The sequence below is a fragment of the Ornithorhynchus anatinus genome, chromosome 2 (genome assembly GCF_004115215.2).
Source record: "Ornithorhynchus anatinus isolate Pmale09 chromosome 2, mOrnAna1.pri.v4, whole genome shotgun sequence".
Classification (NCBI taxonomy): Eukaryota; Metazoa; Chordata; class Mammalia; order Monotremata; family Ornithorhynchidae; genus Ornithorhynchus; species Ornithorhynchus anatinus.
Window position 1 is genome coordinate 66,780,261 of NC_041729.1, and position 13,345 is coordinate 66,793,605.

Consider the following 13,345-nt stretch of genomic DNA (forward strand, 5'->3'; position numbering starts at 1 on the left):
CTCTGTGACTCAGTTACCTCATCTGCAAAATGGGGATTAAAACTGCAAGCCCCACGTGGGACAGCCTGATCACCCTGTATCTCCCCAAGTGCTTAGAACAGTGCTCTGCACATAGTAAGCGCTTAAGAAATACCAACATTATTATTAAGTGATCACTTGGAAATTGAGAGACAGTTGGCTTCTGTGGGGTAACTGCACACACAAGACGAGTCATTCCTAATTACAGAAGCTTGCTCCTTACACCTGGCTATTCTATAGTTCATTTGTTTGAATTGTTTGATTAGCGCACTATGTCCGAGCCCGTTAAAAAGTATTAGAAAACTACTTATTAAAATATCTGTAAAACATGAAACCTCATAAACTCTTTCACTGAGAATACCATAAACTGATGAAGATATCATGATGAGTTCATAATTATGAAAAATGCATCACTAAGTGTAATAAAATGATCCATTCGCTGAGACAAGGGAAGGCTCAGCACAGCTTAGGCAGTGCAATAACAAAAATGGACAAAGATAGTTTAAGTACAAAACACCATCAACATGCATACATTTCAAGCTGAAATGAACATCTGACTAGAGACTGAAAATATCAATAACGACAGTGATGATGGCACTTGATAAACACTTACTATGTGCCAAACACTGTTCTCAGCACTAAGGCAACTAGAAGTTAATCAGGTTGGACACAGCCCTGTCCCACATGGGGCTCTCACTCTTATCCCTATTTTACCGCTGAGGTAACAGGCACAGAGAAGTTATGTGACTTCCCCATGCTCACACAGCAGGCAAGTGGCGGAACCAGGACTCCCCAGTCACTGTAAACTGGGTTTACAGTTTATATATTAATGACATATATATATATATATATATATATCAATTTTGGATATGTACCTAAGTGCTGTGGGGCTTGTGAATTGGGAAGTGAATAAAAAGAGCAAGTCGGAGCTACACAGAAGAGAGTGATAAAAACTAACAGAAAGTTGCAATGTCTTTCTCCCCCTTCTAACTGTTTAGCTCACTCTGCGCAAGGCACCTATCTGCTAATTTGGTTGTATTGTACTTTCCCAAACACTTAGTACAGTGCTCTGCACATAGTAAGCACTGAATAAAAACCATTGATTGATTGATTGCATCGCTCTCTTCATTTTATATTATTTTCCTCCCCAAGATTATAAGGGTTCTGTTGATTGAATGACCTCATTTGCAGGCAGCCACTGATCTGAATAAAAGAGGAATCCAAGGGAAGAGAAAGATGTCATCTGACTGACTCAGGGGGAGAGGAAAAGACAATGTTCATTAGAATTTAGAAGCCTAATTCTAATCACATTTGAGTTTAGTTTGTGCTTGTTATATATTTTTGGACTTTTATCATTGAAATAAATTAGCATGCCTTGCTCAGACCACATTAAAAAGGAATTCTGTCATCCCTATATAAATACTTTTTGGTATCAACAAAGGTAAGCACTCAAAAAATACTACTATTTTCAATCAATCAATTCCATTTGCTGAGTGCTACTGTGTGCAGAGCACTGTGCTAAGCACTTGGAAGAGTCGAGTATAGCCGCCAGTCAACGGTATTTATTGAGCACTTACTATGTGCAGAGCACTGCACTAAGTACTTGGGAAGGTACAGTGCAACAGAATTAGAAGAGGTGTTCCCTGCCCATAATAACCTTACAGTTTGGGGAGGTAATGGGGGGGAAACAAACATTAATATGAATAATAAGTAATTTAAAATATATAAAGATGCATATATAAGTGCCAAATTGGTAGACAGGTTCCCTGCCCTTAATGAGCTTACAGTCTAGAGGAGGAGACAGACATTAATAGATGTAATTTATAATATATAATTTAAAGGGATGTACATAAGTGAAGAGTTGGGTGACAGTTTTTGCCCACAGTGAATTTACAGTCTAGAGGTGGGGACTCAGAAATTGAGATGAATTAATGAATGATGGAAACATATTGAAGTGCCTTGGGGCTGAAGGCTAATTTATTAACAGTAAGTGGCACCTAAGAATTTATCTATATTATTCACATTAAATCTCAATAGGAACATTGTGACAACCTAGAAGCAAATGTACCCCACCAATAATAATGATAATGGTATTTTTTAAGTGCTTACGGTGTGCCAAGTCTTCTAAGCACTGGGATAGATAGAAGGTTACCGAGTTGTCCCACATGGAGCTCACAGTCTTAATCCCCATTTTACAGATGAGGGAAGTGAGGCAGAGAGAAGTCATTTGCCCAAAGTCACACAGCTAACAAGTGGAATGAAGATTAGAACCTATGATCTGGGACTACCAAGGCCAGATCTCCAACACTGCTACTCCCGAGTACTTGGAATTAATTTGCTGAACCTGTTAAGGCCCGGGAATAAGGATCATTTAGTACAGCTCCACATAGCTTTACAAGCACCACAAGCAACTGAGCATTCTGAAATTTTTCACATGGATTTCTAAATACCTATTTTACTACCTGAAAGCACTTTAGCTGTTAGCAAGACTGGCGTCCAATGAATCCTTAAACACTACCTATACAAGAGAGACCAATTACACCATAAAACATTGTCAAGACTGAAAATTGGCCAGACATTTTCTTGTGAATCACATGATAGACTGTAGCATTTAAAGGATAAATGGTCCTCTCCAATCTTAATTGTGGTATTTGGTAAGCACTTACTATGTGCCTCGCACTGTACTAAGCAATGGGGTGAATGCAAGCAAATCGGGTTGGACACAGTCCCTGTCCCACATGAGGCTCACAGCTGTAATCCCCATTTTACAGATGAGAGAACTGAGGCACGGAGGAGTTAAGGGACTTGCGCAGGGTTGCACAGCCGCTACGTGGCTGAGCTGGGATTAATCCAGATCTACTGACTCCCGGGCCTGTGGTCTATCCACTAGGCCTTTCTGTTTTTCCAAATCATGCCACCTTAGGCATTGGAAAACTCACCCTCACACATAACACCATTGTGCTGGGGGAGACACGGGGGAGGGGCTACCTCCAGCTTCTGATTAGAGACTGTAAACTCCACCAGATTGTAAACTGGTGGTTTTCAGGGTCTTACCATGGTCTTATTATTTGCTATTGTTTTAATGAGATGTTCATCCCCTTGATACTATTTATTGCTACTGTTCTTGTCTGTCCGTCTCCCCCGATTAGACTGGAAGCCCATCAAAGGGCAGGACTGTCTCTGTTACCTATGTGTACATTCCAAGATCTTAGTACAGTGCTCTGCTCAATACTACTGAATGAATGAATGACCATGGTGATGGTCATGAGCTTACTCTGTGTCAAAACACTCTAAGGGCTGTGGGAGACTCAATTAACGAGGTTGGACTCAATCCCTGTCCCAAATGGAATTCACAATCTAATTAGGAGATAAACAGGTACTGAAATCCATTTTACTGGTGGGGGGGGAAACAGGCGCAAAGAAGTTAAATGACTTACCCGAGGTCACAGAGCTAGCCATTGGCAGAACCAGGCTTAGAACTCAGGTCCTCTGACTCTCAGGCTCATGTTCTTTCCGCTAGCCCACGCTACTTCTCAGGGAAAATCCTTGAGGGCAGATATCATGTCTATCAACTCTATTGTACTGCACCAGCCTAAGTGCTTAGTGATCTTCGCACAGTAAATGATCAGTAAATGCCACTGCATGGTGGACTGACAGAAATCCCGGGGGAGACACACAGAGGCAACAGGTCCCAACTGGGGCAGCGGGGCAGAGGAAATACAGAACAGCTGAACACTTGCACTCTTGAACCTTCTCCTCTCACAGTACCCTTGTCCTCCTCCTTTCCCTGCAGTCGCCAGAAGATGCCAGAAGAAATGCTTTGCCTGAGAGTTCCTTCCCCACTATGCCTAACACCTGCCTCAAAACTCTCACTTCTCCGAGGGAAAAGACATTTCTGGCATCATTTCTCAGTCCTCTAGAGTTGCCCATAGGACCTTAAAATGCTAAAGCCAAGTGATAGTTCTATGATGCCCAAGAGGGCACACCCTGACCAAAATTTTCAGATGAATGCGTATGCACGATAATCATAGTAATGGTACTTACAAGCCCTTACTAAATTCATTCATTCAATAGTATTTATTGAGCACTTACTATGTGCAGAGCACTGTACTAAGCGCTTGGAATGAACAAGTCGGCAACAGATAGAGAAAATCCCTGCCCATTGACGGGCTTACAGTCTAATCGGGGGAGAACAATGGCAATAAATAGAGTCAAGGGGAAGAACATCTCGTAAAAACAATGGCAACTAAACAGAATCAAGGCAATATACATTCATTAACAAAATAAATAGGGTAATGGCAACATATACAGTTGAGCGGACGAGAACAGTGCTGAGGGGATGGGAAGGAAGGGGGGAGGAGCAGAGGGAAAGGGGGAAAAGAGGGTTTAGCTGTGGAGAAGTGAAGGGGGGGTGGTAGACGGAGTAGAGGGAGAAGAGGAGCTCAGTCTGGGAAGGCCTCTTGGAGGAGGTGAGTTTTAAGTAGGGTTTTGAAGAGGGAAAGAGAATCAGTTTGGCGGAGGTGAGGAGGGAGGGCGTTCCAAGACCGTGGGAGGACGTGGCCCGGGGGTCAACGGCGGGATAGGCGAGACCGAGGGACGGTGAGGAGGTGGGCGGCGGAGGAGCGGAGTGTGCGGGGTGAGCGGTAGAAAGAGAGAAGGGAGGAGAGGTAGGAAGGGGCAAGGTGATGGAGAGCCTTGAAGCCTAGAGTGAGGAGTTTTTGTTTGGAGCGGAGGTTGATAGGCAACCACTGGAGTTGTTTAAGAAGGGGAGTCACATGCCCAGATCGTTTCTGCAGGAAGATGAGCCGGGCAGTGGAGTGAAGAATGCTGGGGTGGGTACAGGTAAATTGGGTTGGACACAGTCCCTGTCCCAATGGGACTCAGTTTTAATCCCCATTTTACAAATGAGGGAACTGAGGCCCAGAGAAGTGGAGTGAATCACCCAAGATCACACAGCAGACAAGTGGTGGAATAGTGATTAGAATAATAATGTTGGTATTTGTTAAGCACTTACTATGTGCAGAACACTGTTCTAAGCCCTGGGGTAGACACAGGGGAATCAGGTTGTCCCACGTGAGGCTCACAGTTAATCCCCTTTTACAGATGAGGTCACTGAGGCCCAGAGAAGTGAAGTGACTTGCCCACAGTCACACAGCTGACAAGGGGCAGGGCCGGGATTCGTACCCATGACCTCAGACTCCCAAGCCCGGGCTCCTGCCACTGAGCCACGCTTGAACGGGGGATGGCGACGAGATGGGCAGCGGAGGAGCGGAGTGTGCGGGGTGGGCAGTGGAAAGAGAGAAGGGAAGAGAGGTAGGAGGGGGGCAAGGGGAGCCTCGAAGTCCAGAGTGAGAAGCCTTGTCGCTTGCACAAGTCAGAATCTGCTACCAATGAAATGGTGGCAGCTTTGCCATCAACAAGCAGATGCTCTTCCATGCCTAGGAAGGGAGGCTGCCACAAGAGGCAGGTCCCAAGGTGTCATGGAGAATCCAGGTCCTTCTGCCTCCTATATCCGTATTTAATCCACCAAGTCACACTACGGGAAGTTTAATTTAATGGGAAGCTGTGTGGATTTGTGCACAGAGCCTGGGAGTAAAAATTATAATCAGATGAAAAAGAAACATGGGCAAGGGCTTGTGAAAATGGGCAGGTTTTTACAGAGTAAGGCAATGGTTGTCTGTGATTAGATAAGCCAGTCTCAAAGACTTCTATGAAATCGATCAGTCACAGATAAAATTCATTAGCTTACATCAGTCACCTGAATAATACAAGTAAGGCTTAACTTTTCCAAATTTGCCTCAACCGCAAAATACACATTAACTCTAGCCCTGAAAAATAGCAGTTTATTTTGGCCTTAGGCCAGACCCAAATTACGGCTGTTTATGAAATGTAAGGATCCCAAAGAGTCTTTGAGAAGAAAATGAGTGAAGCCAGAAATGGATTTTAGTATAATGAGAAGAGAACTAATGAAAAAATCCCAGTGTTCAATAAGAAACTTAAAATGTGTGATTATTCCCTGATTTGGAAAATTAATAAAATCATTCTGAGTTAACATTCAGAATGAAACTTACAAAAGAGAAAGTGAAATTACAATGCCATTATCTAGAGAGAAAAAAATGCCATTTATGTGCTCTGTGACCTTGGGCAAGTCACTTCACTTCTCTGTGCCTCAGTTACCTCATCTGTAAAATGGGGATTAAAACCCTGAGCCCCACGTGGGACAACCTGATCACCTTGTATCCCCCAACACTTAGAACAGTGCTTTGCACATAGTAAGCGCTTAACAATACCACCATTCATTCATATCATCTGTAAAAAGGGGATGAACATTTTGAGCCCCACAAGGGACATGGACTGTGTCTAAACTGACTATCTTATATCTACCCAAGTGCTTAGTACAGTGTCTGGCTCATAGTAACCACTTAAATATCATAAATCAAAAATCACTTTTATAGAGTCTGTTGGGTCCTAAAGCACATTTTTTTTTTTACAAGCAATTTTCACTCAGTTCTGCCACAACACTTGTTTTCAAAATATATTTTGGCTAATGTGTGATTAGGGAAATAGGGAACTTTCTTCCAACAACATAAGATTGAATTAACTCAGCAGGCCATGTTATTGTCTGAGTGTGGCATCAGAATGGGGGTGTATTTCAGTGCAAGATTTCCTTAATGCAGATTTAACAATAATGCAGCCCTCAGGTAAGGATAATACTAATAATTGTAGTATAATAATAATTGCACTAATAATTTGCCAAGCGCTCACTGTGTGCCAAGCACTGACCTAAGCACTGAAATAGGTACCAGGTTAACAGGTCCCAGTGCACTTAGGTAGATATCTGTAATTTTTTTTATATTAATATTTATGTCCCCCTCTAGACTATAAGCTTGTTGTGGGCGGGAATGTGTCTGTTATACTGTCCTCGCCCAAGCGCTTAACACCATCCTCTGCACATAGTAAGCACTAAATAAATACGATCAGCTAACATATTTATTTATAGTATATTCAATAATTTTTACCATATATACAGAAATTGAAATTGGGTCCACTGGGTCACTGCTAAGTGCTCTAAAATGGCTCTTGAAGCAGCCATCTAGAAGCAGCTTGGCTCAGTGGAAAGAGCCCGGGCTTGGGAGTCCGAGGTCATGGGTTCGAATCCCCCCTCTGTCACTTGCCAGCTGTGTGTCTGTGGGCAAGTCACTTGACTTCTCTGTGCCTCAGTTACCTCATCTGTCAAATGGGGATTAAGACTGTGAGCCCTATGTGGGACAACCTGATCACCTTCTATCCCCCCAGCGCTTAGAACAGCGCTTTGCACATAGTAAGCGCTTAAATACAAATACCACCATTATTATTGAATGGTGATTGGCTGACACATGAGAGGTCAGTGGGGAGCAGAAGCAGAGATATAGGGAAAGGAGAGGAAGCACTGAGGAGCAGGAAGAGGGAGCTGTGGAAGCAGAAAGGCCTGCAGACTTCAGGTCAGCAGGGAAAGAGCAAAGCAGTAGAGTCGGATGAAAAGGGAGAAAGCAAGAACACCAACAAGGCCTGAGTCAGAGAAAGGGGCAAGGATGATCACTGGTGTTCGCTGAGGGCTAACTGGGGGTGGAGCACTCTACTAAGCGCTTGGAAAGGACAATTACAACAGAGTGGGTTGACACAATCCCTGCTAACAATGAGCTTACATCATCCAGGTGCTAGCCAAGTATTTCATTTTTTAGAAGACAGTGTGCATGGCACTGTCCCTACTATAAGCAAGGAGTGAGTTGCCTACACCCAAGATCTCCAAGTTCCTCTCCTCCACTTCCTCCCCTTGACCACCTCCAATCCAGTTGCCATCCCCTTCACTTCAGAGAAATCTAGTTTCCATCCCCTTCACTTCACAGAAATTCAGTTTCCATCCCCTTCACTTCACAGAAACTGCCCTCTCCAAGGCATAAATGATCTCCTTCTTGACGAATCCAACCATCTCTACTACATCTGAATCCTCCTCAACTTCGAAGCTACCTTCGGAACACTCAACCACCCCCTTCTCCTGCAAACATTATCCAAACTGCTTCACAAATGCTTTCAGTCATTGGAAGTATGGAGAACTGGCCACGTGAAGACATTGCCTTAGCCCCAGCTTTGCAAAGTAACTACCACATCATAGGTATGAAGAAAATTAATTTGGACTTGTTGACATTTCTGCAGAAATCTACATGCAAGCACGCTACTCTTTAGACTTGTACCTGGCTTTTTTTTTCCTTTAACACTCAAGACCCGGAACTAAGTCCAAAAGTAGTAAATTTATAGGAGCAGTTTATAAAACAGTGCTTTAAAAGAATAAAGAATGTAAGCATTACCTTTAATAGTTCAGACCAACGATTTATCCCTTAACGCTCCTCCTTCTAATAGTGCCTACAGGGTGCTTGGTGAGGCAAGTTTTAATAGCTGTCCTCCTTGTTGTCCATGTTCATGGCCACTCATCCACGTTTGACCCTAAGTTTTTCTTTTCAACTCACTCACTCCCTCGGTGAACTCATTCGCTCTCACGGCTTTGACTACCATCTCTACGCAGATGACACACAGATCTACATCTCCGCCCCTGTCCTCTCTCCCTCCCTTCAGGCTCGCATCTCTTCCTGCCTCCGGGACGTCTCCACCTGGATGTCGGCCCGCCACCTAAAACTCAACACGAGCAAGACTGAGCTCCTCATCTTCCCTCCCAAACCCGGTCCTCTCCCAGACTTCTCTATCACCGTGGATGGCACGACCATCCTTCCCGTCTCTCGGGCCCGCAATCTCGGTATCATCCTTGACTCGTCTCTCTCGTTCACCCCACACATCCTATCCGTTACCAAGACCTGCCGGTTTCACCTCTACAATATCGCCAAGATCCGCCCTTTCCTCTCCACCCAAACGGCTACCTTACTATTACGGGCTCTCGTTATATCCCGGCTAGACTACTGTGTCAGCCTTCTCTCTGACCTCCCTTCCTCCTCTCTCGCCCCGCTCCAGTCTATTCTTCACTCCGCTGCCCGGCTCATCTTCCTGCAGAAACCATCTGGGCATGTCACTCCCCTTCTTAAACAACTCCAGTGGTTGCCTATCGATCTCTGCTCCAAACAAAAACTCCTCACTCTAGGCTTCGAGGCTCTCCATCACCTTGCCCCTTCCTACCTCTCCTCCCTTCTCTCTTTCTATGCACGCTCCGCTCCTCTGCCGCCCACCTCCTCACCGTCCCTCGGTCTCGCCTATCCCGCCGTCGACCCCCGGGTCACGTCCTCCCGCGGTCCTGGAACGCCCTCCCTCCTCACCTCCGCCAAACTGATTCTCTTTCCCTCTTCAAAACCCTACTTAACAATCACCTCCTCCAAGAGGCGTTCCCAGACTGAGCTCCTCTTCCCCCTCTACTCCCTCTGCCATCCCCCCTTTACCTCTCCGCAGCTAAAGCCTCATTTTCCCCTTTTCCCTCTGCTCCTCCACCTCTCCCTTCCCATCCCCACAGCACTGTACTCGTCCGCTCAACTGTATATATTTTCGTTACCCTATTTATTTTGTTAATGAATTGTACATCGCCTCGATTCTATTTAGTTGCCATTGTTTTTACGAGATGTTCTTCCCCTTGACGCTGTTTATTGCCATTGTTCTTGGCAGGGACTGTATCTGTTGCCGACTTGTTCATCCCAAGCGCTTAGTACAGTGCTCTGCACATAGTAAGCGCTCAATAAATACTATTGAATTTTCAACCCCTAACCATCTTTCTACTTAAAGAAACTTCTTTCTTTCTCTAAACTGTAAGCTTGTGGACAAGGAATGTGTCAGTTTTATGGTCATATTGTATTCTCCCAAGCACTTAGTACAGTGCTCTGCATGCAGAAAGCACTCAATAAATATGATTGATGGATAGTGATGATTTAGGGACCACTCATCCATAGATTTAATCAAACCCTGTTTGCATCTGCTTCATAGAATCAGAAGCAACAGTGTTTACTGAGGCACTTGGGCAACATGAAAGAAATTGACTTGCTATTTTTCGGTATTTATGAAAAGGTTACTATGTGTCAAGCACTATACCAAGTAAGCACTGAGGTAGATACAAGATAATCAGAATGGACACAGTCCCTGTCCCACAAGGGGCTCACAGTCATTAGTAGAAAGGAGTACGATTTGATCCCCATTTTGCTGGTGAGCTGAGACTGAGAAGTTAAGTGACTTGCCCGAGGTCACACAGCATCCAAGTGGCAGAGTCAAAATTAGAACTCAAGTCCTCTGACTCCCAGGTTGGTGCTCTCTCCACTGCTTCCCCATCACCTACCTTGAAGAACTTTCAATCTGTCATCAACAATCAGTAAAAATCAATAGAAAGCTTTGAACAAACATATCAATTGCAAATAAACAGATGAATTCATTAATGGTGGGATGCCATTCCCATTAACTGAAGGGAACTGATCAGCCACCTTTTCCTGGGTGGGATCGTCTAAATGGACTTTATTGATTCTATTTATTGCTATTGTTCTTGTCTGTCCATCTTCCCCAATTAGATTGTAAGCCCGTCAAAGGGCAGGGACTGTCTCTATCTGTTACTGATTTGTACATTCCAAGCGCTTAGTACAGTGCTCTGCACATAGTAAGCACTCAATAAATACTATTGAATGAGTAAATGATTTTAAATAAGAGGGCAGTTGTGTTTTTAGAGAAACAGTGTGGCCTAGTGGAAAGAGCACAAGTGCAGTTGTCAAATGACCTGGGTTCCAATCCCACTCCGCCACTTGACTGCTATGTGTCAATTAACTTCTCTGTGTCTCAGTTTCCTCAGCTGTAAAATGGAAATTTCATACCTATTCTCTTTTCTGCTTAGACCGCCAGCCCCTTGAGGCTCCATGACTGTGTCCAACTTGTATAAGTTGTACCCACCCCAGCGCTTAGAACAGTGCTTGCGACATAGTAAGCTCTTAAATATCACGAACAAATAAACAAGATAGTTGACAGAAGGCATTCTAGAGCAGAGCAAGGGTATCAATTCACATTTTAGTAAGAGTTTTGCCTTCCAGAATGCTTGGGAAACTGAAGATTTGGTGAGCCAAAAATATAGGTCATTAAGAACCAGGACTGGCCAGCAGGGAAATTTGCATGACTACAACTCAGGCTCTAGAAAAATTCCGTGAAAATCCCAGAAAGGTCTGAGAAGGGTGGGAGAGGGCTGCTGAATTCAGTAATGAACACCAATCGACTATTAGGACGCAAAGGGCTTTGCATAATCACACAAAGGGCTTAAGTCCCATTCGAAAACCCAGAGTCTTCTGCAAGGGGAAGAGATCATAGTAAACCCTGACGGTCATATTTATATTCAGAACTGTTTGCTGATCAGATTAAGTGGAAATCTGCTCTAACAGTTTCCACAGGAGGTTCTCTGCTAATCCCATTAGCAGAACAGCATTCTCTGCCCTGCTAAAAAATTCCTAGAGAGTTTAATGCAAACACCCCATCATATTGTGTGAATCTCAAGGAACAGCCTTAAATGAAGAGAGTGAGCTCACTGACTCAAAAGCAATTGGAGCTGTTGGCTAGATTACAAAAATCGATCAATCATTTGTATTTATCTACCATTTACTGTTTGCAGAGAACTTTACTGAGCACTTGCGAGAATACAAAAAAAAGTATTAGACTTGATCCTTGCCCTCAAGAAACCTAGAATCTAGCAGGGGAGACAGGTAATATATTAATTTACAGATGTGTGGAAGGGGATTTGTACATGAGTTAGTGCTTAACTAGACTTCAGGCTCACCGGGGGCAGGTAACACGTCTACCACCTCTGATGTATTGTACTCCCCCTCGCACACAGTACAGCGCTCTGGACATAGTAAGCGTTCAATAAGCACCATTGTTTGATGGAAGTAACAGGGAATGTAAGATACAACCGTGCTATGAGAGGTTATTAAGTACACAAGTGCTCAAAGGATGTAGATTGGGGTCAAGTGGCAGTTGGGGGGCAATAATCTGGGAAAGCAAAAAAGGGAGAGCCACCTGGAGATCCATCAGTGGCATCTATTTAGTGCCCATTATGTGCAGAGCACTGAAGTGCTTGAAAGACTACAAGAGAATTAATAGACTTGATCTCTGCCCTAAAGAAACTTATGATCTAGTGGGGGAGTAAGACACTATAATACATTGCTGAGAGTAGGATGTTATAGAAAGATATGTACATAAATGCTACAGGGCTTTTCAGATGGGGAGTGCTGTGCTTTGTCAAATATGAACAGGATGGGGAAGGGGGTGGGCTACAGGTCAGTGTGGGAGATGAGGCAGGGTAAGTAAGTAGCTAGAGAGGAGCCAAGGGTGAGAATCTGGGTATAGTGGGAGAGGAGAGTGAATAAGTATCATGGAGAAGCTTGGTGAAGCAGTATGGCCTAGTGAAAGGTAATGGGCCTGGGAGTCAAAAGAACTGAGTTCTAATCCTGACTCCACCACATGTCTGCTGTGTGACTTTGGGCAAGTCATTCAACTTATCTTTGCCTCAGTTACCTCATCTGTAAAATGGAGGTTAAAGCTGTGAGCTTTGACTGTGTCCAACTTGACTAGCTTCTATCTAGCCCAGCACTTAGTGTCTAGCGCATAGTAAGTGCTTAACACATACCATAAACAAACATTAAGTAGGAGGGAGAGAGTTAATAGAGTCTTTTATAACCAACCATCAGGGGCTTCTGCTTGATGCAGGGAGGAATGTTATGTTTTTGGCAGATTGGGGGACATGAACAGAATGATGTTTTTACAAAAATGACCTAGGCAGAGTGAGTTTCTGCTTGATTCAATCAATGGCATTTATTACACAAGATCGACACTCACGGGGAGCTTCCAGGTTGAACCTTTAAGGAGGGACAGGACAGAATCATGAGTTCCCAAAAATACTCTGGGCCGAGGCTGGAAGTGGGATGACACTGGAGGCAGGAATACCAGTGAGGAGGCTGAAAGGGAAATCCAGTGGGGTTAGGATCAATGTCTTGACCCGTGTGCTGTCTGTTTGGGCAGAGAGAAAGGTGTATATCATGGAGACGTTGTGGAGTAAAGAAAAATCAAAGGATTTGGTGACAGACTGAATATGAGGGTAGAAAAGGATTATTTCAAAGTTGTGAATTGCAGGTGGATAGTGGCTTGTCCACTGTGACAGGAAAGTTGGGTGAAGAGCATTTAGGAGAGAAGGTAAGGACTTCGATTTAGTGTATATTAAGCTCAAGTGCAGGAAAAGGTAGGAAGAGATTTGAGTTGGGGAGAGGTTCACTCATTCAGTCATATTTATTGAGCTTTTACTGTGTGCAAAGCCCTATACTAAGTGTTTGGGAAAGTA

General features: G+C 44.1%; 1 protein-coding gene and 1 non-coding gene across 3 annotated transcripts in view; both read right to left on the reverse strand.

The window, feature by feature from the left end:
- PACRG (parkin coregulated) overlaps nucleotides 1–13,345 on the reverse strand; it is a 495,432-nt gene that overhangs the window by 459,767 nt on the left and 22,320 nt on the right. The gene's annotated exons all lie outside the window — the stretch shown is intronic.
- Nucleotides 5,375–5,504, reverse strand: LOC114809498. Its single transcript, XR_003757277.1, has one exon. It is a non-coding gene; the product is annotated as a small nucleolar RNA SNORA24 (small nucleolar RNA).